General features: G+C 44.9%; 1 pseudogene; it reads right to left on the bottom strand.

The window, feature by feature from the left end:
• Positions 1–450: 450 nt before the first annotated feature.
• Positions 451–25,241, bottom strand: LOC132513885 (diacylglycerol O-acyltransferase 2-like protein 6; annotated as a pseudogene).
• Between the last annotated feature and the right edge of the window lie 1,252 nt (positions 25,242–26,493).

A 26,493-nucleotide genomic window follows, 5' to 3' on the forward strand; every position in this document is an offset into this window, starting at 1 on the left:
GGAAAGCATAGCTCAGGTCCCTGGTTTACCTTGTGGTGGCCCCCAAATTGTAAGGCAAGGGCCAAGGGCCTAGGAGGAAACAAACCATCCTTGTTCTCAACAAGGCTTCTAAGCTTCAACCTAAATAGTGATGGTGTCACTAAGGCTCAGGAGGAAAGGGCATGGTGTTCTTTAACTTCTCATTCCTCTGATCAGAGTTGGCTGGAGTCAGGGAGGCAGAAAATATCTGTGGACTCACAAGACTCTGCTTACTAAACTGGGTTGTTGCCCACTCTTCTCCATCCCTCTGGTTCCTTCCTGTAAGCTGGACTCATTAAGTACTTTCTGGCTTGGTTGGCCTCCTCACTCAACCCTGAGATCTCCCCCTCTCCCCAGATTCTACTTTCCATGTGGCCCTACTTGGATCCCTTAATGCGTTGGGGGTTCAATAATGGGGAAATCCAGCTCCTGTTATATGATTGTCAGCTCCTGGGTCTCAGTGAGGCCATACTGTACTTTGTCAAACAGCTTGCACAGGGTCCTGATGTAGAGTGCGTGGTACTTGTCCACCGTCTTTTTGTTTGGCTTCTTAATCTTGGGAATTGGCAGGGGCTCCCCAACTGTGGGGAAGGAGGAGGGACAAGCATCAGACCTTTCCCCCCACCCAACTCAAATTACCCATTCCTCAGAGGGAGCCACATACTGAAACTCAGTATCTGGGTCCCCTCCCCTTCCTTTGTTCTTTCCCTCTGCTCCAACCCCATACTGTCCCATGTTCTCCAAATACCTAATCTCGTGCATGCTTAAGAGAATGAGAGTAAACTCAGAGAGTGCTGAAGGAATGTATGCGAGTAATGATGCCCTCATGGCAGCTGCTGAACTGTGTCCCTCCCGTGAATGGCCACAACTCTGATCTGTTTAGTTGTCCTCCCCACCCTGCCCTCAACCACGGCCACTGGAATTCCCATTGCCTGTCCCAGCTGTGTGCCGGGTCCCCTGAGACTTGAGGGATGACCCGAATGGGGGGAATCAAGAACCAGAGTGGTCCAAAGATGCTGAAAAACTTAACAACAGTGGTAATGGGCCGATTGAAAGGCAAGAAGCCCCAGGATCCTCGAGTGAGGCCCCAGCCGTGGAAGGTACAGAAACTTAGTCTCAGGGTTTTTTTTGATTCTGTCCTGCAAGGTTTATTTGGAAGAACCTTAGCCACGTGCCCTCAGTGAAGGTCTCTTGATTGTGAACCTCATTCTCTCTAAAGGAATAGGAGGAAACAAGGTATGATCTGCAAAGAGACGTGCAGGAGTGTGAGTTCTCCCAGGAAGCTCCCCGCAGTGAAACCCTCTCCAAGGTAGGAAACCTCTGCAATCTCCCCATTATAGGACAAGAGTCCAAGAACCCAAGCATCTCCAGCCTTGTGTCTCATTCTTGCTATGCTCCACACCCACCTCCCACAAGTGAACCCTTTGAGGGGAGTTGCTGCACCTTGTCTTGTGATGGGAGGAAAGTAATCTCAGGAAATCTAATAGCCCTTATTGTACCCAGCATCCAGAGTGATCTTCCTAAACTGTGTATCTGGACATGTCACTCTTCTCTTTAAAACTCTTCCAGAGCTCCTCACTTTGTGCCACGCTGCTTAGCAAGGCCTTTGTGCTCTAGCCTTGCCTACCTGGCTAGCTTCCCCTCTCCTCAGCCCTTCGTCAGCATCTGCCTAGCCATACTAAGTGTGCTACGTTCTTGCTTGTCTATGCGCCTTTGTACATCTTGCTCCTTCTGCTATAAATGCCTTCCCTCTGTCTTCACGTGACTAATTCTATTTCCCCCTTCACTACTCAGCTCCAATTTCATCCCCTGAACCACCTCCAGTTCTTTGAGCCCCTCCATTTCCTCCCACTCCCACCTCCCTCATCTGGTGCTTACCTCTTTCCTACACTAACACTACCCCAACTCTGTACTACAGTCCTCACCTTGCCTGGCTGACTCCCAGTAGACAGCAAGCTAATCAAAAGGGGGAACTATGTCTTATTCATCTTTGAACCCCAGGGACTGGCATAGTGGCAGACATGTCATCATAGGACCTCACTGAATGCCTGAGTTTTTCTCCCTTTTGGTCTAACTGGTAATGCCTACTAATATTTCAATTCACAGTTCAGATGTTACCCACCTATGAAACCTCTACTTTGGGTGGAAGGCTTTCCATCAGTTGGTGCTCCCATAGTGCTTTATACATATGTCCATTATGGCACATCTTTCATTCAACAAATATGTATTGAGTTCTTTCTATGTGCCACCACTTTTTCTTTTTTTTTGAGGAAGAACACTACCACCTCTTATTCTTTTTTTTTTTTACATCTTTATTGGAGTATAATTGCTTTACAATGGTGTGCTAGTTTCTGCTTTATAACAAAGTGAATCAGTTATATATATACATATGTTCCCATCTCTCTTCCCTCTTACGTCTCCCTCCCTCCTACCCTCCCTATCCCACCTCTCTAGGTGGTCACAAAGCACCGAGCTGATCTCCCTGTGCTATGCAGCTGCTTCCCACTAGCTATCTACCTTACGTTTGGTAGTGTATATATGTCCATGCCACCCTCTCGCTTTGTCATAGCTTACCCTTCCCCCTCCCCATATCCTCAAGTCCATTCTCTAGTAGGTCTGTGTCTTTATTTCTGTCTTAACCCCGGTTCTTTATGACATTTTTTTCCTTAAATTCCATATATATATGTTAGCATACGGTATTTGTCTTTCTCTTTCTGACTTACTTCACTCTGTATGACAGACTCTAGGTCCATCCACCTCATTACAAATAGCTCAATTTCGTTTCTTTTTATGGCTGAGTAATATTCCGTTGTATATATGTGCCACATCTTCTTTATCCATTCATGCGATGGTGGACACTTAGGTTGCTTCCATCTCTGGGCTATTGTAAATAGAGCTGCAATGAACATTTTGGTACATGACTCTTTTTGAATTATGGTTTTCTCAGGGTATATGCCCAGTAGTGGAATTGCTGGGTCATATGGTAGTTCTATTTGTAGTTTTTTAAGGAACCTCCATACTGTTCTCCATAGTGGCTGTACCAGTTCACATTCCCACCAGCAGTGCAAGAGTGTTCCCTTTTCTCCGCACCCTCTCCAGCATTTATTGTTTCTAGATTTTTTGATGATGGCCATTCTGACCGGTGTGAGAGGATATCTCATTGTAGTTTTGATTTGCATTTCTCTAATGATTAATGATGTTGAGCATTCTTTCAAGTGTTTGTTGGAAGTCTGTATATCTTCTTTGGAGAAATGTCTATTTAGGTCTTCTGCCCATTTTTGGATTGGGTTGTTTGTTTTTTTGTTATTGAGCTGCATGAGCTGCTTGTAAATATTGGAGATAAATCCTTTGTCAGTTGCTTCATTTGCAAATATTTTCTCCCATTCTGAGGGTTGTCTTTTGGTCTTGTTTATGGTTTCCTTTGCTGTGCAAAAGCTTTGAAGTTTCATTAGGTCCCATTTGTTTACTTTTGTTTTTATTTCCATTTCTCTGGGAGGTGGATCAAAAAGGATCTCGCTGTGATTTATGTCATAGAGTGTTCTGCCTATGTTTTCCTCTAAGAGTTTGATAGTTTCTGGCCTTACATTTAGGTCTTTAATGCATTTTGAGCTTATTTTTGTGTATGGTGTTAGGGAGTCATCTAATCTCATACTTTTACATGTACCTGTCCAGTTTTCCCAGCACCACTTATTGAAGAGGCCGTCCTTTCTCCACTGTACATTCCTGCCTCCTTTTTCAAAGATAAGGTGACCATATGTGCATGGGTTTATCTCTGGGCTTTCTATCCTGTTCCATTGATCTATATTTCTGTTTTTGTGCCAGTACCATACTGTCTTGGTTACTGTAGCTTTGTAGTATAGTCTGAAGTCAGGGAGCCTGATTCCTCCAGCTCTGTTTTTCGTTCTCAAGATTGCTTTAGCTATTCTGGGTCTTTTGTGTTTCCATACAAATTGTGAATTTTTTTGTTCTAGTTCTGTGAAAAATGCCATTGGTAGTTTGATAGGGATTGCATTGAATCTGTAGATTGCTTTGGGTAGTAGAGTCACTTTCACAATGTTGATTAATCCAATCCAAGAACATGGTATATCTCTCCACCTATTTGTATCATCTTTAATTTCTTTCATAAGTGTCTTATTATTTTCTTCATACAGGTGTTTTGTCTCCTTAGGTAGGTTTATCCCTAGGTATTTTATTCTTTTTTTTGCAGTGGTAAATGGGAGTGTTTTCTTGATTTCACTTTCAGATTTTTCATCATTACTGTATAGGAATGCCAGAAATTTCTGTGCATTAGTTTTGTATCCTGCTACTTTACCAAAATTATTGATTAGCTCTAGTAGTTTTCTGGTAGCCTCTTTAGGATTCTCTGTGTACAGTATCATGTCATCTGCAAACAGTGACAGCTTTACTTCTTCTTTTCCAATTTGGATTCCTTTTATTTCCTTTTCTTCTCTGATTGCTGTGGCTAAAACTTCCAAAACTATGTTGAATAAGAGTGGTGAGAGTGGGCAACCTTGCCTTGTTCCTGATCTTAGTGGAAATGCTTTCAGTTTTTCACCATTGAGGATGATGTTGGCTGTGGGTTTGTCATATATGGCCTTTATTATGTTGAGGAAAGTTCCCTCTATGCCTACTTTCTGCAGGGTTTTTATCATAAATGGGTGTTGAATTTTGTCGAAAGCTTTCTCTACATCTATTGAGATGATCATATGGTTTTTCTCCTTCAATTTGTTAATATGGTTTATCACATTGATTGATTTGCGTATTTTGAAGAATCCTTGCATTCCTGGAATAAATCCCACTTGATCATGGTGTACGATCCTTTTAACGTGCTGTTGGATTCTGTTTGCTAGTATTTTGTTGAGGATTTTTGCATCTATGTTCATCAGTGATATTGGCCTGTAGTTTTCTTTCTTTGTGACATCCTTGTCTGGTTTTGGTATCAAGGTGATAGTGGCCTCGTAGAATGAGTTTGGGCGTGTTCCTCCCTCTGCTATATTTTGGAGGAGTTTGAGAAGGATAGGTGTTAGCTCTTCTCTAAATGTTGGACAGAATTCGCCTGTGAAGCCATGTGGTCCTTGGCTTTTATTTGTTGGAAGATTTTTAATCACAGTTTCAATTTCATTACTTGTGATTGGTCTGTTCATATTTTCTATTTCTTCCTGATTCAGTCTTGGCAGGTTGTGCATTTCTAAGAATTTGTCCATTTCTTCCAGGTTGTCCATTTTATTGGCGTATAGTTGCTTGTAGTAATCTCTCATGATCTTTTGTATTTCTGCAGTGTCAGTTGTTACTTCTCCTTTTTCATTTCTAATTCTATTGATTTGAGTCTTCTCCCTTTTTTTCTTGATGAGTCTGGCTAATGGTTTATCAATTTTGTTTATATTCTCAAAGAACCAGCTTTTAGTTTTATTAATCTTTGCTATCATTTCCTTCATTTCTTTTTCATCTATTTCTGATCTGATCTTTATGATTTCTTTCCTTCTGCTAACTTTGGGTTGTTTTGTTCTTCTTTCTCTAATTGCTTTAGGTGTAAGTTTAGGTTGTTTATTTGAGATGTTTCTTGTTTTTTAAGGTAGGACTGTACTGCTATAAACTTTGCTCTTGGAACTGCTTTTGCTGCATCCCATAGGTTTTGGGTCATCGTGTCTCCAATGTCATTTGTTTCTAGGTATTTTTTGATTTCCTCTTTGATTTCTTCAGTGATCACTTCGTTATTAAGTAGTGTATTGTTTAGCCTCTATGTGTTTGTATGTTTTACAGATCTTTTCCTGTAATTGATATCTAGTCTCATAGCATTGTGGTTGGAAAAGATACTTGACACAATTTCAATTTTCTTAAATTTACCAAGGCTTGACTTGTGACCCAAGATATGATCTATCCTGGAGAATGTTCCCTGAGCACTTGAGAAAAAAGTGTATTCTGTTGTTTTTGGATGGAATGTCCTATAAATATCAATTAAGTCCATCTTGTTTAATGTATCATTTAAAGCTTGTGTTTCCTTATTTATTTTCATTTTGGACGATCTTTCCATTGGTGAAAGTGGGGTGTTAAAGTCCCCTACTATGAATGTGTTACTGTCGATTTCCCCTTTTATGGCTGTTAGTATTTGCCTTATGTATTGAGGTGCTCCTATGTTGGGTGCATAAATATTTACAATTGTTATATCTTCTTCTTGGATCGGTCCCTTGATCATTATGTAGTGTCCTTCTTTGTCTCTTCTAATAGTCTTTATTTTAAAATCTATTTTGTCTGATATGAGAATTGCTACTCCAGCTTTCTTTTGGTTTCCATTTGCATGGAATATCTTTTTCCATCCCCTCACTTTCAGTCTGCATGTGTCTCTAGGTCTGAAGTGGGTCTCTTGTAGACAGCATATATATGGGTCTTGTTTTTGTATCCATTCAACCAGTCTGTGTCTTTTGGTGGGAGCATTTAATCCATTTACATTTAAGGTAATTATCAATATGTATGTTCCTATTCCCATTTTCTTAATTGTTTTGGGTTTGTTATTGTAGGTCTTTTCCTTCTCTTGTGTTTGTTGCCTAGAGAAGTTCCTTTAGCAGTTGTTGTAAAGCTGGTTTGGTGGTGCTGAACTCTCTCAGCTTTTGCTTGTCTGTAAAGGTTTTAATTTCTCCATGAAATCTGAATGAGATCCTTGCTGGGTAGAGTAATCTTGGTTGTAGGTTTTTCCCTTTCAGCACTTTCAATATGTCCTGCCACTCCCTTCTGGCTTGCAGAGTTTCTGCTGAAAGATCAGCTGTTAACCTTATGGGGATTCCCTTGTGTGTTATTTGTTGTTTTTTCCCTTGCTGCTTTTAATATATTTTCTTTGTGTTTAATTTTTGACAGTTTGATTAATATGTGTCTTGGCGTGTTTCTCCTTGGATTTACCCTGTATGGGACTCTCTGTGCTTCCTGGACCTGATTAACTATTTCCTTTCCCATATTAGGGAAGTTTTCAGCTATAATCTCTTCAAATATTTTCTCAGTCCCTTTCTTTTCCTCTTCTTCTTCTGGAACCCCTATAATTCGAATGTTGGTGCGTTTAATGTTGTCCCAGAAGTCTCTGAGACTGTCCTCAGTTCTTTTCATTCTTTTTTCTTTATTCTGCTCTGCAGTAGTTATTTCCACTATTTTATCTTTCAGGTCACTTATCTGTTCTTCTGCCTCAGTTATTCTGCTATTGATCCCATTTAGAGTATTCTTCATTTCATTTATTGTGTTGTTCATCATTGCTTGTTTCATCTTTAGTTCTTTTAGGTCCTTGTTAAATGTTTCTTGCATTTTCTCTATTCTATTTCCAAGATTTTGGATCGTCTTTACTATCATTATTCTGAATTCTTTTCCAGGTATACTGCCTATTTCCTCTTCATTTCTTAGGTCTGGTGGGTTTTTTATCTTGCTCCTTCAACTGCTGTATGTTTTTCTGTCTTCTCATTTTGCTATCTTTCTGTGTTTGGGGTCTCCTTTTTGCAGGATGCAAGTTAGTAGTTCCCGTTGTTTTTGGTGTCTGTCCCCAGTGGCTAAAGTTGTTTCAGTGGGTTGTGTAGGCTTCCTGGTGGAGGGGACTAGTGCCTGTGTTCTGGTGGATGAGGCTGGATCTTGTCTTTCTGGTGGGCAGGTCCATGTCTGGTGGTGTGTTTTGGGGTGTCTGTGGACTTATTATTATTTTAGGCAGCCTGTATGCTAATGGGTGGGGTTGTGTTCCTGTCTTTCTAGTTTGGCATAGGGTGTCCAGCACTGTAGGTTGCTGGTCGTTGAGTGAAGCTGGGTGCTGGTGTTGAGATGGAGATCTCTGGGAGATTTTTGCCGTTTGATATTATGTGGAGCTGGGAGGTCTCTTGTGGACTGGTGTCCTGAAGTTGGCTCTCCCACCTCAGAGGCACAGCACTGACTCCTGGCTGCAGCACCAAGAGCCTTTCATCCACATGTCTCAGAATAAAAGGGAGAAAAAGTAGAAAGAAAGAAAGAAAGAAGGAAAGGAAAGAAGGAAACAAAGAAAGAAAGGATGGAAGGAAGGAAGGAAGGAAGGAAGGAGGGAAGCAAGTAAGAAACAAAGAAAAGAAAGAAAGAGGATAAAATAAAATAAAGATAAAATAAAGTTATTAAAATAAAAAATAATTATTAAGAAAAAAATTTTTTTAAAAAGAAAAAAAAAAACGGACGGATAGAACCCTAGTACAAATGGTGACAGCAAAGCTATACAGACAAACTCTCACACCGAAGTATACACATACACACTCACAAAAATAGGAAAAGGGGAAAAAATAGTAAATCTTGCTCTCAAAGTCCACCTCCTCAATTTGGTATGATTCGTTGTCTATTCATGTATTCCACAGATGCAGGGTACATCAAGTTGATTGTGGAGCTTTAATCCGCTGCTTCTGAGGTTGCTGGGAGGGATTTCCCTTTCTCTTCTTTGTTCGCACAGCTCCTGGGGCTCAGCTTTGGATTTGGCCGTGCCTCTGCGTGTAGGTCGCTGGAAGGCGTCTGTTCTTCGCTCAGACAGGACGGGGTCAAAGGAGCAGCTGCCTCGGGGACTCTGGCTCACCCAGGCCGGGGGGAGGGAGGGGCGCGGATGCGGGGCAAGCCTGTGATGGCAGAGGCCGTCGGGATGCCGCACCAGCACGAGGCACGCCGTGCGCCCTGCCGGGGAAGTTGTTCCTGGATCCCGGGACCCCGGCATTGGCGGGCTGCACAGGCTCCCCGGAAGGGAGGTGCGGACAGCGACCCGCGCTCGCACACAGGCCTCCCGGTGGCGGCAGCAGCAGCCTCAGCATCTCATGCCCGTCTCTGGGGTGTGTGCCGTCAGCTGCGGCTCGCGCCCGTCTCTGGAGCTCCTCCAAGCAGCATTCCCAATCCCCTCTCCTCGCGCACCAGGAAACAAAGAGGGAAGAAAAAGTCTCTTGCCTCTTCGGCAGGTCCAGACTTTTCCCCGGACTCCCTCCCTGCCAGCCATGGTGCACCAACCCCCTGCAGGCTGTGCTCACGCCGCCAACCCCAGTCCTCCCCCTGCGCTCTCCCGTCCCTATTCTTTTGTCTCGGTTTATTCTTTTCTCTTTTGCCCTACCCAGGTACGTGGGGAGTTTCTTGCCTTTTGGGAGGTCTGAGGTCTTCTGCCAGCGTTCAGTAGGTGTTCTGTAGGAGTTATTCCACGTGTAGATGTATTTCTGGTGTATCTGTGGGGAGGAAGGTGATCTCCGCGTCTTACTCTTCCGCCATCTTCTCGATCTCCTACCACCTCTTCGTGCCAGCACTTTTTTAAGCCCTGGGGACACATCAGTGAACACAATGGATTAAAAAAAAATCTCTGTCCTCATGGAGCTTACCTTTTATTGAGAGAAGACAGACAATAAACAATAATAATGAACAAATAGAAAACCATATATGTAAAGAAATAAAATTGATGACTTATGAGGAGATGATAAGCGCAATGGGAAAAAGATCCAGCAGGATGGTCAGGATAGACCTTATTGAGAAGAGACATTTGAGCAAGGACCTGGAGGAGGTAAAGGAATAAGCCAAAGAGTTATTTGCAGGAATAATGTCCCAGACAGAGGGGACAGGTAGAACAAAGGCCCTAAGGGAGGAGCGTGTGGCTTGTTTGAGGGACAGCAAGGAAGCCAGTGTAGCTCTAATGGAGTGAGCAAGGGGGAGGGCAGTGGCTGATGAGATCAGCGACGTGGCAAGATAATTTAGGGTCTTGCAGGCCCTTGTAAAGACTTTGGTTTTGCTCGGTGTGAAATGGGAGCCACTGGAGCATTTGGAGTAGTGACATGATCTGACTCACGCTGAATAGGATCATCCTGGTCACGGTTGAGAATAGACTCTTGGATGTGAGGGAGGCAAGGGTAGAAGCAGAGAGAGCACTTAGGAGACTGTTGTAATAATCCAGGGGAGAGACGATGGGGTGGTAAACCAGGGGGCGATAGTTGAGCTGGTAAGTGGCTGGCTTCTGGAAATATTTTGTAATTATATGTGAATATGTCTGTCTTCCATTGGACTCTGAGTTCCTTAAAGGCAAGGACCAGGTCTTATCTATTTTTATATCCTTAATGCCTAGTACTATGCCTGACACACAGTAGCTGTTCAGTAACTGTGGAATGAATGCATTCTATTTCTCAAACTAGATTATATGCTCTTTGGGGGCAGTATCCATGTCTTTTGCATGTTTGCAATCCTCACAGCATCAAGCCCAGTGCCTTCCTTGCCCTGGGTAAGTTCTCTGGGCCTCGCAGTTCATGGGTTGATATAGACTGAAGCCCCACTTCCCCAGACCCCCAGCCTACCAGGCTAATGGGCAGAAGGTAAAGGTCTTTTACTGTTTTTTCTCTAACTTCAAGCTTTAAAAGTACCCACCAGAATGTGTCTGGAGGCCCAAACACCCTTAAGGCACAGTGTGAGCGAGTAGAGAGAAGCAGTCAGAATGAAGAGGGAACCCACTCTAACAGGTTTCCAAGGAAGGGCACCATTCTGGACAGGTGCTACAGAGGACCTATGGCACCCTGATGATAGGGCACCAGAACCTAGGGACCCACCCTGTCTTCAGTGCCAACCTCACAAAACCTTTATGCTGTTTAAGGAGGATGGTAGAGGCTCCTGCGTGGCACAAAAGGGCTTCAGCAGCTCCACCCTCCACAATAACCACAGCATTGCCCGAGCCTTTCTTGGTCAGCAAATACTTCAAGGCCAACTCACTCACTGGGCACACACCTGTGAAACCAAAGAGTCAAGGGGTATAACAAACTTGGTGCTTGAGGACGGGGTAAGGGGTTCCTCCAGGGTCTTCCTGCTGGAGACAGTTCTTCTGTCACCTGACTGTGCTTGTTTCCACTCTTCTGTCTTTAACCTCCACATCCTGGGTTAGCCCTGAGGTTGGTCCTTAGGGTCAGCTGCTTGCCTTGCAGCTCTGTGCTACTACAGTTGGGGCTACATTGAGTTCTTCTGCCTACTTTCTCTTAGCTCTATAGTATTTAAGCCCATCCCTTCCTTCTCTACCCAGGAACCACAGCTGTCTTCCACTCTCCCCAGGCTGATGGCAATTGAGGCTCTCCAGAGTTCTCTTCCCTAGGAGTAATGAGGAATAGCCACCACCATCCTGCTTCCTCCTTAGAGCAACCCGGCAAAGGGAAGCCAGTGGCTGCGGGTTCTGGAGAGTAGGCAGACCCAGGATCCTGTCCAAGCCAAATTGAAATGTAGATGAACCATGGAATGACATCTTGCTGCTCTACAACAGTCACAGAGTCTTTCCTCACCTCTGCTTCCCAACTCTGCCCTGTGCTCACCTTCTGTTCTCTCCTGGGATGGAAGACATTGGCTCCAGGCCACAGTCCTTGAGACCCAGGTTCATACCAACCTCAGAGGGGAGCAGAACCATCCTCTGGGACTCTAGTGGTGCCACCTGGCCCCTCCAGATATCAATGTATCTTACCTTTTAATGTTTGGCTTCAGTTGTTTTCTGGTGTCAAGAAGGATGGATATTCATCCAAAGAGAAGGACATTTGGCACAGTACCCCGGCTTGAAGCCTGGCATGGGGAAGTTGTCCTGGATTCTGACGGATGCCTATCCTTTATCCCTTGATGTCTTACGCAAGTTCAAAGGGGTTCTCAGGAGATGAGGGTCATGAGCCAGGAGGGTACCAGCTAGTATGAAAGACTTGAAAGTGTCTTTGAGACGCCCTGAGATGAGAACTGCTACATAAATGACTGGCCAAAAGAAGCCAGTTGACATCCCCAAGAGTCAGGCAAAGTTCATCTGAGCTGTACCATTCATGCCTCATTTTCCTTATTTTTTTTTTTTTTTTTTTTTTTTTTTTTTTTTTGCAGTACGCGGGCCTCTCACTGTTGTGGCCTCTCCCGTTGCAGAGCACAGACTCCGGACGCGCAGGCTCAGTGGCCATGGCTCATGGGCCCAGCCGCTTCGCAGCATGTGGGATCTTCCCGGACTGGGGCACGAACGCGTGTCCCCTGCATCGGCAGGCGGACTCTCAACCACTGCGCCACCAGGGAAGCCCTATATTTGGTTTTGATATTTGGCTTTTGCTTTCCACTTTGGCTTTGATCCTGAACTCCAGGCTTCTGCTTCCTCTTCTGAAAGGATCCTTGGCAACTCTTATGAATGCCTATAACTTATCCTGCTGCCTAACCAAACCCCACCTCCCAGATCTTGGACAGAACCTGAGGCTTGGCCACATATTCCTGTTACTGGCTCAGTGTGTTCTGGACTCATTTTCTACTAAGTCCTCTTCCAGCAGGGAGTGAGAACTGGACTGACTGTCAAGGCTTATAGAAGTTGGAGCCCTGAGGTAGGTCAGAGAATGGAATGATTTCTTGTACTCACCCATTGACATCACATAATCTTGCACAATTGGGATCCAGAAGATCTCTTCCAAGGTCCCTACATAAGGAGTGATGGCTGGGAAAATCCGAGCAAAGCCAGTGGCCTCAGTGGGAAAGATGATGAAGACACCATAAGAGAGAATGCCATGGGGGTGGTTGGCAATGATATAGTTGTGTTTGGGACAGAGGTCATGAGTCTTCACCAGCTGTTAGAGGGAGATTGAATCAGAGTAGTGGATAGAAGGAAGAGAGGACATGTGGACTCAGATCCCGGTAGGTAGCCTGTGTTTCCCTTGGGGAGCTCCAAATCCCTATTCACTGGGATGTCTTCACTGTCACATGATTGCCAGGGGTTATGATGCTCAGAGAGGCTGACCTGGGTCTGCCACTCTGAGGCAAGGTGCTATCCATTTGTCTCCCCACCTGCCCATCCATCTTGGGTCCCTGCCCTGCATTATGCCTCTGGGCCTTGATGTCCACTGCTGGCCACCAAAGCCTTTGAAAACATAGGGCTGAATGGGGAGGGAGTGTCTGGGCAACAGGGACTGAGGGCACCCAGAGGAAGCGTAGTCATCTTTACTGGGAAGAAATTTGGAAATACTTCCAGAGGGTCCAGTTTCGTACCCAAGTTGAACGCCTACCACCTGCAGGTACAGAAGGGAAGGAAAGACTGGGTGAGATCTTGCCAATCCCTCTACTTCTCCTGGAGGTGGAGGGTTCTTCCTAAAACATTCAGGTCACTAGAGGGGCCTCTTTCTCACATTTCCATATCGGGCACAGAGCTATAGGTACTGTCCCTGAATCCAACCCTCAAGGAGACACAGGAAGCCCCTGCTCCTCTGGAGCAGTCAGAAAGGTGGGAGGGAAATAGCAGGAGGCTGGGAGCACCCACCCAGAAACCAGCCTCAATTCTTCCTGGGCATCCTGGCAGAGACCTCTGTTACTTGCTGAGCTTTGCCCTCCTGTCTCCCACCCCTTCCCTCTACCTTCCTGTGCTCCTCTCCCTCTCTCCTTCGCTTCGCCTCCCTGACCTCCTTTCCTTTCCCTTTCCTCTTCTTTCCTCTCCCCACCTCTTCTCCCTCTGTCTCTCTCACTCTCTCCTTCCACCCCCACCCCAGCCCTGTGGTTCCATCCTTGGTACAGACAGGGACCACCACTCTTCCCCTGTTTCTTACCTTGACTGTGGGTGTTCGTCATAGGAGAGCCAGGCTAAGGCGAGCACGGACAGCATGCCGAACTTAGTGAACACCAGAAAGTAGGGTATAAGAAGAATAGGAATAGCTCCTGAGGGGACGCAAAGGGTTCATGCCCTTCAGTTCCCTTCAAGTTTAATACACCTCTCATAACCCCGATCTCTGCTCTGTAGTGAAGGAGCAGGTTGAGGCCGGTGTGAGACTCTTCTCTCCTCATCCCCCCCGACCCCCTAACCCCCTCCTAGCTCTGCTGTGGTCCGGGAGGACCTCTGAGTCCCTGGATCTGGGTCCCCTTGGTGGCTGAGATCTTAACTGAGGACAGCAGAACCATGACGTTCTCAGAGTAGGTCCTCAGCTGGGGTCAAAGGACAGCACTACTTGGCAATTGGAAGGAAACAGCATCTTGGGCCGGTGGCTTACATCCCCGTTCTGGGACCTCAGGAAGTCCTTTCTGAAAGCTCAGCCCTCCTTCCTTTGTGGAACTGCTCTGTCAGCACATTCCAGTGGAGAGGGGCGGCCTGCAGTGTACGGGCTGTTTGATGCTGAGAAGAAAACACATATTAGAAACTGCTTTACTTTGTTCGATTTTGTCCCATTCAAAATGTCTCAAAAGTTCAGAAGGGGAAAAAATCATCTCTGTTAGCAAAGAAAGGGTCACAGCAGGCTGTGAAGTGCAGACATGGTACATCTTACAGCAGTGGGAGTTGAATTCCATTTTAAAATATGCATTCATGAGAAAGAGGGGCTCAGTACACATATTGTGAATTTAAAAATACCCAGCTAAAGGAATGACTTCTTTGACCAGATAACATCATAGTAGATAAAAGTTTCAGAGAAGGGGAAGAAACTCAAGAGTTACCTGCCAGCAGGTTTGTCTCTAGCATTTTGGGCTTAGATGAAAATGACAGGAAAAAGATGGAATGGGCATTTTAAAAAAAAGTCGTGTTATGGAGTAGAAGAAACCTTAGTGATAGGCTGAATTCCCCTTACAAGAGCTGGCTGAAGTGGTTGTTGTAAGCATACTAATTAAATAGGAAATAGCAGGGGGAGGAATTTTATGGGAAGATTGCCATGGATACAAATCTTGCTACCTCTGACCCTCATAAAAGATGAGAGTAGGGGGCTTCCCTGGTGGCGCAGTGGTTGAGAATATGCCTGCCAATGCAGGGGACACGGGTTCGAGCCCTGGTCTGGGAAGATCCCACATGCCACGGAGCAACTAGGCCCGTGAGCCACAACTACTGAGCCTGCGCGTCTGGAGCCTGTGCTCCGCAACAAGAGAGGCTGCGACAGTGAGAGGCCTGCGCACCGCGATGAAGAGTGGCCCCCACCTGCCGCAACTAGAGAAAGCCCTCGCACAGAAACGAAGACCCAACACAGCCAAAAATAAATAAATTAATTAATAAATTTATTTTTTAAAAAAGATGAGAGTAAATTTGCTGGGTAAGCTTCAGAAGAAAACTCAGATAAAGTTAAATATGAATCATTATTAATTATTTTTCAACTTCTTTATTGGAGTATAATGGCTTTACAATGGTGTGTTAGTTGCTGCTGTATAACAAAGTGAATCAGCTATACATTTACATATATCCCCAGATCCCCTCCCCTCCCTCTTGTGTCTCCCTCCCACCCTCCCTATCCCACCCCTCTAGGTGGTCACAAAGCACTGAGCTGATCTCCCTGTGCTATGTGTCTGCTTCTCACTAGCTATCCATTTTACATTTGGTAGTGTATATATGTCCATGCCACTCTCTCATTTCGTCCCAGCTTACCTTCCCCCTCCCCATGTCCTCAAGTCCATTCTCTACGTCTGCATCTTTATTCCTGTCCTGCCCCTAGGTTCTTCAGAACCTTTTTTTTTTTAGATTCCATATATATGTGTTAGCATACGGTATTTGTTTTTCTCTTTCTGACTTACTTCACTCTGTATGACAGTCTCTAGATTCATCCACATCTCTACAAATGACCCAATTTTGTTCCTTTTTATGGCTGAGTAATATTCCATTGTATATATGTGCCACATCCTCTTTATCCATTAATCTGTCGATGGACAGTTAGGTTGCTTCCATGACCTGGCTATTGTAAATAGTGCTGCAATGAACATTGGGGTGCATGTGTCTTTTTGAATTATGGTTTTCTCCGGATTTATGCCCAGGAGTGTGATTGCTGGATCATATGGTAACTCTATTTGTAGTTTTTTAAGGAACCTCCATACTGTTCTCCACAGTGGCTGTATCAATTTACATTCCCACCAACAGTGCAAGAGGGTTCCTTTTTCTCCACACCCTTAGAGGGATTTTTTTTAGTAGATTTTAAAAGTATTTAATTTAATGGGATTTTCTACACAGGTGATCATGTCATCTGTGAATTAGGACAGTTGTATTTCTTACTTTTCAATCTGAATGCTTTTCTTTCTTTTTTTTTCTTCTTGCTTTATTGCACTTGCTAGGACTTTTAGTATGATGTTGAATACAAATGGTGAGAGTGAACATACTTGCTTTGCTCCTCATCTTAGAGAGAAAGCTTTCAGTCTTTCACCATTAAGTATGATGTTACCTGCAGGTTTTTTTTTTTTTTTTACAGATGCTCTTTATCAAGTTGAGAAAGTTGCCTTCTATTCCTAGTTTGCTGAGAGATTTTATCATGGATTAAAGTTTGTCAAATGCTTTTTCTACATCAATTGATATAATTGTGTGTGTTTTTTCTCCCTTAGGTGGTTAATATGCTAGGTTACGTTGATTGATTTTCAAATATTTACCCTTGCATTCTGGGATAGAGCCCACTTGGTCATGGTATATTTGTTTGATTTGCTAGTATTTTTTTTTGAGGATTTTTGCATTTATATTCATGAGGGATATTGGTCTGTAGTTTTCTTTTTTGTACTGTTTTGTCTGGTTTTCGTATCAGGGTCTGGCCTCATAAATGAGTTGGCAAGTGTTCTTTCGTCTTCTATCTTCTGAAAAAGATTGTGTAGAATTTGTGATATATCATCTTTAAAATGTTTGGAAGAATATGCCGTTGAAATCAACTGGGTCTTCAGATTTCTGTTTTGGAAGGTTTATAACCTTCCAAAATTAAAATTTAATTTAGTTAATAGTTACACGTTATCTGTTTCATTTTGGGTGAGTTTTGGTTGTTTGTGGTTTTCAAGGAAGTCTTCAAATGTAATTGTTAATTTGTCTATTTTTTTTTTCCAGTTCTGTTAGTTTTCACTTCATATATTTTAAAGCTCTATTGCTAGGTGCATAGACATTTAGGATAGTATGTCTTCTTGGTGAATTGACCCTTTTACCATTATGTAATATCCTTTTTCACCCTTGGTCTTGACTTAAAAAAAATAAATGTAAACCTGTACACCCTCCAATTACTAATGATTACTAGCTTAAGTTAAAGATGGTACCAATATGAATCTAACTGGGTCCTTTCTTCAAATCATTTCTGATTCATCTTTCTTGCTCACTTTCCCCATATAGTAATAGCCAACATTTACTGTACACTCATCATGTAAAACTAAGTATTTTACATGTGTATTTTATTAAATCTTCATAAAGGCCCCATTAGGACAATAAGCATTCTCATTTTGTGAATGAGGAACCCAGGTTCAGAAAAGTTAAATAACCACTTAAGGTAACACAGCCAGCTAGTGGGTGAGCCAGAGTTGAGAACTCACACTCTTCCTCCAGAGACTGTACTCTTCACCACTGAGCTCTAGTTATCGCTTTCCTTTAGTCAATTGTTAATTCCCGTCAGTTCTGTCCTCCAAACATCTTTCAAATTATTCTATTCCCCACCTCCATGCTACCATCCTGTCCAAGCCACCATTCTCTCTCTCTAAGCCGACTGCCAATGTCTTCTAAACAGGTTACCTGCTTCGATTTGAGCCATGATGCAGCCAGCATGTTAAATGCAAATCTCTGTCCTTCTATAGCATATAACCAAGAACATGGCTGGTTTGTCAAAGAGACATTTCTGTGGCTCTGTGATTACTTAACGGATCAAACTTAATGATAAATATGAGAACCTCTGGGGGTTAATGGTAATTCAATAATTCAACAACTCACATGGCTTCCCATGACTCTTAGGATCCAGTCCAGTCTCATAAACTTGGTTCTGAAGGTCCTTTGTGATGGAGCCCCTGGCCACCCCCTAGTTCTCTGCATGCCACCATACTGTTCTTCTGTCAGTTTCTTCAACTCATTCTGTTCCCCAGCCTCCGGGCTTCTGTGCATATTGTCCCTTTTGCCTGGAAGACTCTTTCCTCAGCTCGTTGCCTGGCTAGCTCCTATTCATATTTCAGGCCTCAGGATAAATGTCACAGTTTCAACATTTTGGAGCTATCTTTAACTTCTCTCCCTTTCCAAAAAAAAATCTCTCCCATTCATCCTCCTGCCTCTGTCTCCACTGCCACTGCTGTGGTCCAGATCTTGATCTGCTCTGGTCTGGACTGCAGGCTTTTGTTTATTCTTGCCTGCTGGTCTCTTCCCCTCCAGTCTATTTTCCATGCCGCAGATATATTTTTAAGGCACAGTCATAATGTTGTTTGCCTCCTCTGAAGCCTTCAGTATTTTCCCACTGCTGACAGGATAAAGTCTGAACATGTTAGCCTGGTGGTTTTTTTTTTTTTTTCTGTACGCGGGCCTCTCATTGTTGTGGCTCCGGACGCGCAGGCTCAGCGGCCATGGCTCACGGGCGCAGCCGCTCCGCGGCATGTGGGATCTTCCCGGACCGGGGCACGAACCCGTGTCCCCTGCATCGGCAGGCAGACTCTCAACCACTGCGCCACCAGGGAAGCCCTAGCCTGGTGTTTAAGGCCCTCCATGGGCCGGCCACATACACCTTCTTGGCCTCATCTCTCAGCACCAGCACTCATACCCCTTATGATCTAGCATGAGGTGATCATACCCACACCACTGTAAGGACATGGGGTGATCTGAAGTGGCTCATGGATGGAAAGTTATTTTAATGTGTAGTGAATAAAAGTGAATTCATGGTGGTAATATAAAGTTTCCTGTTAGAATATATTAATTTAGGGGCTTCCCTGGTGGTGCAGTGGTTAAGAATCTGCCTGCTGATGCAGGGGACACGGGTTCAAGCCCTGGTCCGGGAAGTTCCCACATGCCGTGGAGCAACTAAGCCCGTGCGCCACAGCTACTGAGCCTGTGCTCTACAGCCCGCGTGCCACAACTACTGAAGCCCGTGTGCCTAGAGCCCGTGCTCTGCAACAAGAGAAGCCACTGCAATGAGAAGCCCATGCACCACAACAAAGAGTAGCCCCTGCTCGCCGCAACTAGAGAAAGCCCACGCCTATCAACGAAGACCCAATGCAGCCAAAAATTAAATAAATGAATAAATAAATAACTTTTTAAAAAAAGAATATATTAATTTAGTTTACAGGAATGAGTCAATTTGGGGAAAAATGTTAAGTAATAATAGCACAGGTGGTACTCAGCTGTGGAAAGAACCAGAAAGTGGGAGGCAAACGGCTGAAGAATGGGAAACGGGGGTCCAACCACCTTAGTCTACTCCCCATTCTTTCAACCCACCATGCAATTTCACTTCTCCATGCCTTTGGTGATGCTGTTCCCTTATTCTGACTACCCTCTCTCCAACTTTCTGTCTATATCAAAATTCTCTCAGCCGTCAAGGCTTAGCTCAAATGATACCTCCTTGATGATATCTTTGCTTATTCTCTGGTCAGAATGAAGAGTTCCCTCCTCTACACACCCACAGCACATTACTTCTGCATCTATTTGGCCCTGTTTCATTTTGCTGCTTGTGTAGTTAGCACCTTACATGTCTGGCCCTTTGCCTTTTAGACAGTAAGCTTCTTTTTTTTTAATAAATTTATTTTTGGCTGCATTGGGTCTTCGTTGCGGTGTGCAGACTTCTCACTGTTGTGGCTTCTCTTGTTGCGGAGCATGAGCTCTAGGCACGCGGGCTTCAGTAGTTGTGGCTCGCGGGCTGTAGAGCACAGGCTCAGTAGTTGTGGTGCACGGGCTTAGTTGCTCCGTGGCATGTGGGATCTTCCTGGACCAGGGCTCGAACCGTGTCCCCTGCATTGGCAGGCGGATTCTTAACCACTGCGCTGCCAGGGAAGCCCTAGACAGTAAGCTTCTTGAAAACAGCCTTCAGCATAATGCCAAGCACAGGAGGATGACTCAGGATAAATATATTTGTTACATTCAGTTGTAGCACAGGGAAGTTTGATTTCAAAATTCTCTAAGTGGCAGGTGAATGGTAACAGGGAAAGAAACCACCAATGCCCTTATTCCAAATAAATAAAGAAAGGCCTTCTGAGGTTCCAGGGTGTGCATGAGTGTGTAAGGCTATGGGCAGCCTGTCATTTCTAGTGTAAAGTGAAAACCTGGCGTCTTAATCAGTTGGCTCAAAGCCTTCAGAAATCCAAGAACGTGGCTGGTTTGTCAAAGACGAATTTCTGTGGCTTTGTGATTACTTATTGGATCTGTATTACTATAAATGTAAGAACCCGCGGGAGTAAAAATAAGATAATTTAGTAATTCAGCAAACATAGACTGAGCATACCTCGTGTGAAATCCCTGTGCTAGAAGCAATGGGGGCAGGCTTGGGGCCTGGAAGGAGGAGGGTGAAGAGCATAAGTATGAAAACGATGAAAATAATGTAAGTATGGTTACTGATACCTTGTATAGAGCATTTATTGTCAACAGGCACTCTGTTCAGCACTTAATGTGCATTATCTCATTTAATCTTCTCACGACCCTGAGAGGTAGATAATTTTATTATCCCCATTTTACATATGAAGAAACTGAGGCTCAGAGAGGTCATGTATCTTCATTTCAAGCTTTGGGAAAAAAAGTATGTAGCATTTGTTGTGTCTTTATTATGAACCAAGAGCTACTTTAAGCACTTTGTGTATGCTTAATTAATTTTAAGTCATATTAAGACATGTAAAAAATAAAGTTCCTGCTTTCCAGAAACTCATAGTCTAGAGGGGAAAACTGATACCATAAATAATGGATATATCCTAGAGGGTGAGAACAATACAGTTAGGGTTCAAATGTCATTATATGGGGACGAAAGGAGAAGGCCATTCTTTACTACCGGGCAACCTAGAAAGGCTTCATGCAGAAGGTAAGATTTAAATTGAATCTTGAAGGAAGAGTAGGATTTTGACAGACGGATTAGTGGTGGAAGGGCCTTCCACGCACAAGGAAGAGCTCGAACGAAGGCCTGGAGATGGAAGAGTCCAAGGTCTGTGAGTAATACCATAACCTGCAAAAGTACAGGGAGCATGGGAAGCCATGGAACAGGAGATGACACTGGGAAGGAAGCAGGGGAGCTCAGGTCCCATACTGAATGGAATGAGAAGCCAGTGATGGTTCTTAGCAGAGGAAGAGCGTGATCATATCTGTGTATCAGTAAGATCATTTGAGATGACTGTGCGAGCAGGAGAAACGGTAGGCAGGGAGGTCAGCTAAGAGTTGCAGTGACTTAGATGAGAGGCAATGGGAACCTGAAATAGGCTACTACTTCTGAAATCAATTTGAAAGATACTATGGAGGGAGGATGTTCAGGGGTTTGCAGTTGACTGGATGTAGGGGGTGAAGGAGAGGGAGTAGTGAAGTGAACGATGCCTTGAAAGGGCCTGTGGGAATGCTTGGAAGGTATCAGAGTGTCTGCCTCATTTTCTAGGATCTAGTTACTTATTATTCTTCCTGAAGGTGCGATGAAATCAGAGTCTAAGGTGCCTGTCTTAGAAGTGGTAGTCACTCTTCTGTTGATCAAACGTCTTCTGAGGTGGGGTGGTTGGGCTCCGATGTCAATTTCTATCACAGAAAGAAAATGAACATTGACTGAGGGTTTTCTTTCCTCTTTGATTATCAGAATGGTCTTGAGAGCTCTGTTCTACAATGGTAGAGGGTGAACGACTTACTTGCACAAGCTCACATAACAAGTTAATGGCAGACCTGGTCTGTCTGACTCCCAAGAGTATGTTCTATTTTTTGTATTATCAGCAACCAGAGATACGAGGCAGACCCACAAAAAAAAAAAAAAAGATGTCCATGAGAGAGAAAAAAGAACAAGAGGTGGACTTAAAGGTCTTTACTGAGGAGAAGAAATCTGGAAGAATCAACAGTGTCAAGCCTGGTCTTGCAAGAAATAGAACAATGACAAGACGTGGCTCCTGTTTTCATGGAGCTTATTGGGTAGAGGAGGCAAAGGGTATAAAGGCTGCTATGCAACCGAATTTTCCAAAGTGCTCTGGACTTTCACAGATAATGTAGTCTCAGGTTGCCAGGACAATGTTGCAGAGAAGGTATGACTTGAGCAGTATCTCAAAGGAAGGGTTGTCCAGGGATAGTCCAGGAAGGGTGATCAGGGAATCTTTTTTTTTTTTTTTTTTTTTTTTTTTGCGGTACGCGGACCTCTCACTGTTGTGGCCTCTCCTGTTGTGGAGCACAGGCTCCGGACGCGCAGGCCCAGCGGCCACGGCTCACGGGCCCAGCCGCTCCGCGGCATGTGGGATCTTCCCGGACCGGGGCACGAACCCGTGTCCTCTGCATCGGCAGGCGGACTCTCAACCACTGCGCCACCAGGGAAGCCCAGGGAATCTTTTAAGTGTAGGAAATGGAGCAGAAGTGAAGGAGTGAGAGAGTAAGTAACCTTGGCATTTTTTTAAACATCTTGATTGGAGTATAATTGCTTTACAATGGTGTGTTAGTTTCTGATTTATAACAAAGTGAATCAGTTATACATATACATATGTTCCCATATCTCTTCCCCCTTGCATCTCCCTCCCTCCCACCCTCCCTATCCCACCCCTCTAGGTGGTCACAAATCACCGAGCTGATCTCCCTGTGCTATGCAGCTGCTTCCCACTAGCTATCCACTTTACGTTTGGTAGTGTATATATGTCCATGCCACTCTCTCACTTTGTCACAGCTTACCCTTCTCCCTCCCCATATCCTCAAGTCCATGCTCTAGTAGGTCTGTGTCTTTATTACCGCCTTACCCCTAGGTTCTTCATGACCTTTTTTTTTCTTAGATTCCATATATATGTGTTAGCATATGGTATTTGTTTTTCTCTTTCTGACTTACTTCACTCTGTATGACAGATTCTAGGTCCATCCAGCTCACTACAAATAACTCAGTTTCGTTTCTTTTTATGGCTGAGTAATATTCCATCGTATATATGTGCCACATCTTCTTTACCCATTCATCTGTCGATGGACACTTAGGTTACTTCCATGTCCTGGCTATTGTAAATAGAGCTGCAGTGAACATTGTGGAACATGACTCTTTTTGAATTATGGTTTTCTCAGGGTATATGCCCAGTAGTGGGATTGCTGGGTCGTATGGTAATTCTATTTGTTCTGTGAATAGATTGCCTGGAATACGAGCTTCACCTAGGGGAAGAGTAGGGGGATGAGCTGGTAAAGAGTTTGAGGCAGGGGGCTTCCCTGGTGGCACAGTGGTTGAGAGTCCGCCTGCCGATGCAGGGGACACGGGTTCGTGCCCCGGTCCGGGAAGATCCCACATGCCGCAGGGCGGCTGGGCCCGTGAGCCATGGCCGCTGAGCCTGCGCGTCCGGAGCCTGTGCTCCGCAACGGGAGAGGCCACAACAGTGAGAGGCCCGCGTACCGCAAAAAAAAAAAAAAAAAAAAGTTTGAGGCAGAGAGTGGAGCAGGGCCTTGAATGCCCACAATAACACATTTGTACTTCATCAAGAAGGCAAGGGAAAACCGCTGACTATTTTTGAGCAGCAGAGGGCTGTAATCAAAGATGCCTTTGAAAGACTCTTCTGGCTGTAGGCAGTGGAATATATGGGAGAGGGTGGAGAATAGAAGTCCAGGAAAGAGGATATTGCAACAGTTTAGATAGATGGCAATACAAGCCCAGAAAAGAAGAGACAGATGGAGAGCCATCCTTTAACTGGAAGCTGGGCCTCAGAGGGGCTCTCAGGAGCATTGCCTAATTCCAAGGGTCATGAATATTTATATTCCACACCTCCCCCAAACCATCTCTTCATTCTTCTCTCATCGCTTCTTTCCTCCTTCTTGTCCCTCTCTCTGCCTTTTCTCTCCCCCTCTTCCCTACGTTTTCCCCCATCACTCCCAGTTGTGCTCAGTAATCAGCCATGATTCTGAACATCATTCAGGAAGGAGGAAAAGCGCTGAGGGAGGCTCTGAGCAAGACAGAAAGAATGAAGGAAAGAGGGTGAGAAAAAGAAGGAAGAAAAGAATTAGGAAGGAGGAAGGGAGGGAGGAAGGAAGGAAGAACACTTTTCTGTAAGGAGCATTTACTGGGAACCAGGCCATGGACCCCTTTGGCAGTCTGGTGAAGCCCTTTTCTGAATAGTATTTTTAAATGCACAAAATAAAATACACAGACTTACAAAGGAAACTCATCATAGTAAAACACCGTTATCAAAATATTGCCAAAAATGTCATACAGTAACATGGGCTTCTTGATTTATGCATTAAATAACCACGCCTAATGGTAGTTCCAATAACTGTTGGAATTTGGAAGTGGTAACGAGCATAAATGAACTTTTTTTTTTTTTTTTTTTTTTTTGCAGTACGCGGGCCTCTCACTGTTGTGGCCTCTCCCGTTGCGGAGCACAGGCTCCGGACGCGCAGGCTCAGCGGCCATGGCTCACGGGCGCAGCCGCTCCGCGGCATGTGGGATCTTCCCAGACCGGGGCACGAACCCGTGTCCTCTGCATCGGCAGGCAGACTCTCAACCACTGCACCACCAGGGAAGCCCATAAATGAACTTTTGAGATGACTGCAACAACTGGCATGTGAAATGTAAATCTCTGTGATGTCTATTACCGACAAATTCACAGGTATTTCTGTGGTTTGCTGCCTACATTCATCATTTCAATATGAGGTTAGTGAAAACAAACAGGTAATTTTTTCCATCCAAATTCAACATTGTCCCTCCCTGCCTCATTCTAGGTCTATAGGTCCCTAGTTAAGAACCACTGCTCTACGGGGTCATATAGCCTCCCGCAGATTGGACTTGGCAGCCTCCTAAGCTGTCCCATCCTTCAGGATGACATTTCTCCACGTCCAGTTTCCAAACTTGCCCCTGTAATTGGCTGCTCACAAAGCCCTGGTTTCTGACTGAGAAAAGCTTCGAGCTCTCAGCCCACTTGCCCGGCACTGATGACTGTCATTCTCTGAGTCCATTGAAGAACTGGCCCTTTCTCAAAATTCTAATGAGTCACTCACGCAGCCCGCAGATTTTCCATAATTCTCTCATCATAGTCTTATACTGGAAAATCACCTTACATCTACCCAGTAACACCAACTCTGCCCCTGCCCCCGAATAGGACTCTTTTCAGCTAGTTCACAGGGGGCAGTCCTGAGAGAGGGCTGGGGTGATCTTTAAACCAGGAAACCTGCAGCCTCACTCCTGGCCTTCATGCCCCTCAGATGGGAGGAGAGAAATCTAATGGACTCAACAGTAGCCATCTCTCTGGGTGGAGAGGCACAGTCCTTCCCAGAGAGAGGGGACCAACCACATGATCTCTTTGGAGCCCTCCTCATCTGGAGATTCCTGGTCTCTTTCTTCATCTGTTCCCTTGTGCTTTCCAGCCCCTGGGGTTCACTCACCTAAAAAGACATAGACTGGGATCCACTGCAAAACAGAGAGTGTTTGGAGGCTTTCCTGAAGATCCAGATGGGAGAGGAAGGCCATGGCCATGGTGCTGTTCTGTTGTGATAAGAAGGCTGGTGCCTCCAGAGCTGAGCTGATTGCAGGTGCTTTGCTTTAATCTCATCACTGAGTCCCTTTATCTGCTGGAGGTTTTAGCCTTTTCTCCAGTCTTCCCTGTTCTCTCCCCACAACTTCCTATGCACACACCAGGCTTTAGATCATACTTTCTAATCTCTCTAATATGCATCCTTTCCCCACAGGTGCTCAATTGCCTCGGGCTGGTTCTAGCGCCCTGTGTGTGTGTGTGTGTGTGTGTGTGTGTGTGTGTGTGTGTGTGTGTGTGAGGAGGGGTCCCTGATATATTAGTGCAGGAAAAGGGAATGGCTTAGGCCTCAAATAGGATCTCTGAAAAGCAGTCTGCCCTGGTGGATGCTCTCTGACTCCTCCTGTCTTCTGCTGAGAGCCACCTAGTCGACTAGAGCCTTCTTCTGCATGAATATCTAGACTTCTCAGATCCCTCCTTGTGCCTCTGTTCCCAGGGGTTCTGTACCAGTGGCCAATGGGAGAAGCATTGCACAGAGAGCAGACCTGGCTTTTGGTCCTGGCTCCGCCAAGTTCCTCCCCGGACGCTGTGGGGGAATCGCTCTGTCTCTCTAGATCTGTTGTTGGGAGGCAATCTAGCGGCTAAAGGCATGGACTTCAGAGCCAGATAGCTGGGGTTTAGATCTCAGCTCTGCCACTTACAAGTTGGCAAACTGCCGTGCCTCGGTTTCCCCAACTGTAAAATGGGGATAATAATAGTACCTGCTTCATAGGGTTGTTCTGAGGATTGAGTGAGTGAATGTAAAGCACTTAGCACTGGGCCTGGCACACAGGAGGTATTACTGTAAGTGTTTCCTATTATTATTCTTCGTTTAATAAAATGAATGTCTACTGAACATCTATTATGTTTCAGGCTAAAAAGCTTGCTTCTGCACACCAGCCCTTTCAAAATTAAAGATTGTCTCCAGGTCCCAGGCCTGTGGATTCCTTTTTTCGGTAACTATCTGTTGAGTGATTACCGTTTGCCAGGTGCTGTTCTAGGTGTTGAGGATTCTTTGGGGAAGAAGATGGGCATGATTCCTGCCTTCATTGAACTCACAGTCTAGTGGAGGAGACAGACATGATAAACTTACGAAAGGGGCTTCCCTGGTGGTGCAGTGGTTGAGAGTCCGCCTGCCGATGCAGGGGATGTGGGTTTGTGCCCCGGTCCAGGAGGATCCCACGTGCTGCGGAGCGGCTGGGCCCGTGAGCCATGGCC

Source organism: Lagenorhynchus albirostris, chromosome X (genome assembly GCF_949774975.1).
Source record: "Lagenorhynchus albirostris chromosome X, mLagAlb1.1, whole genome shotgun sequence".
Classification (NCBI taxonomy): domain Eukaryota; kingdom Metazoa; phylum Chordata; class Mammalia; order Artiodactyla; family Delphinidae; genus Lagenorhynchus; species Lagenorhynchus albirostris.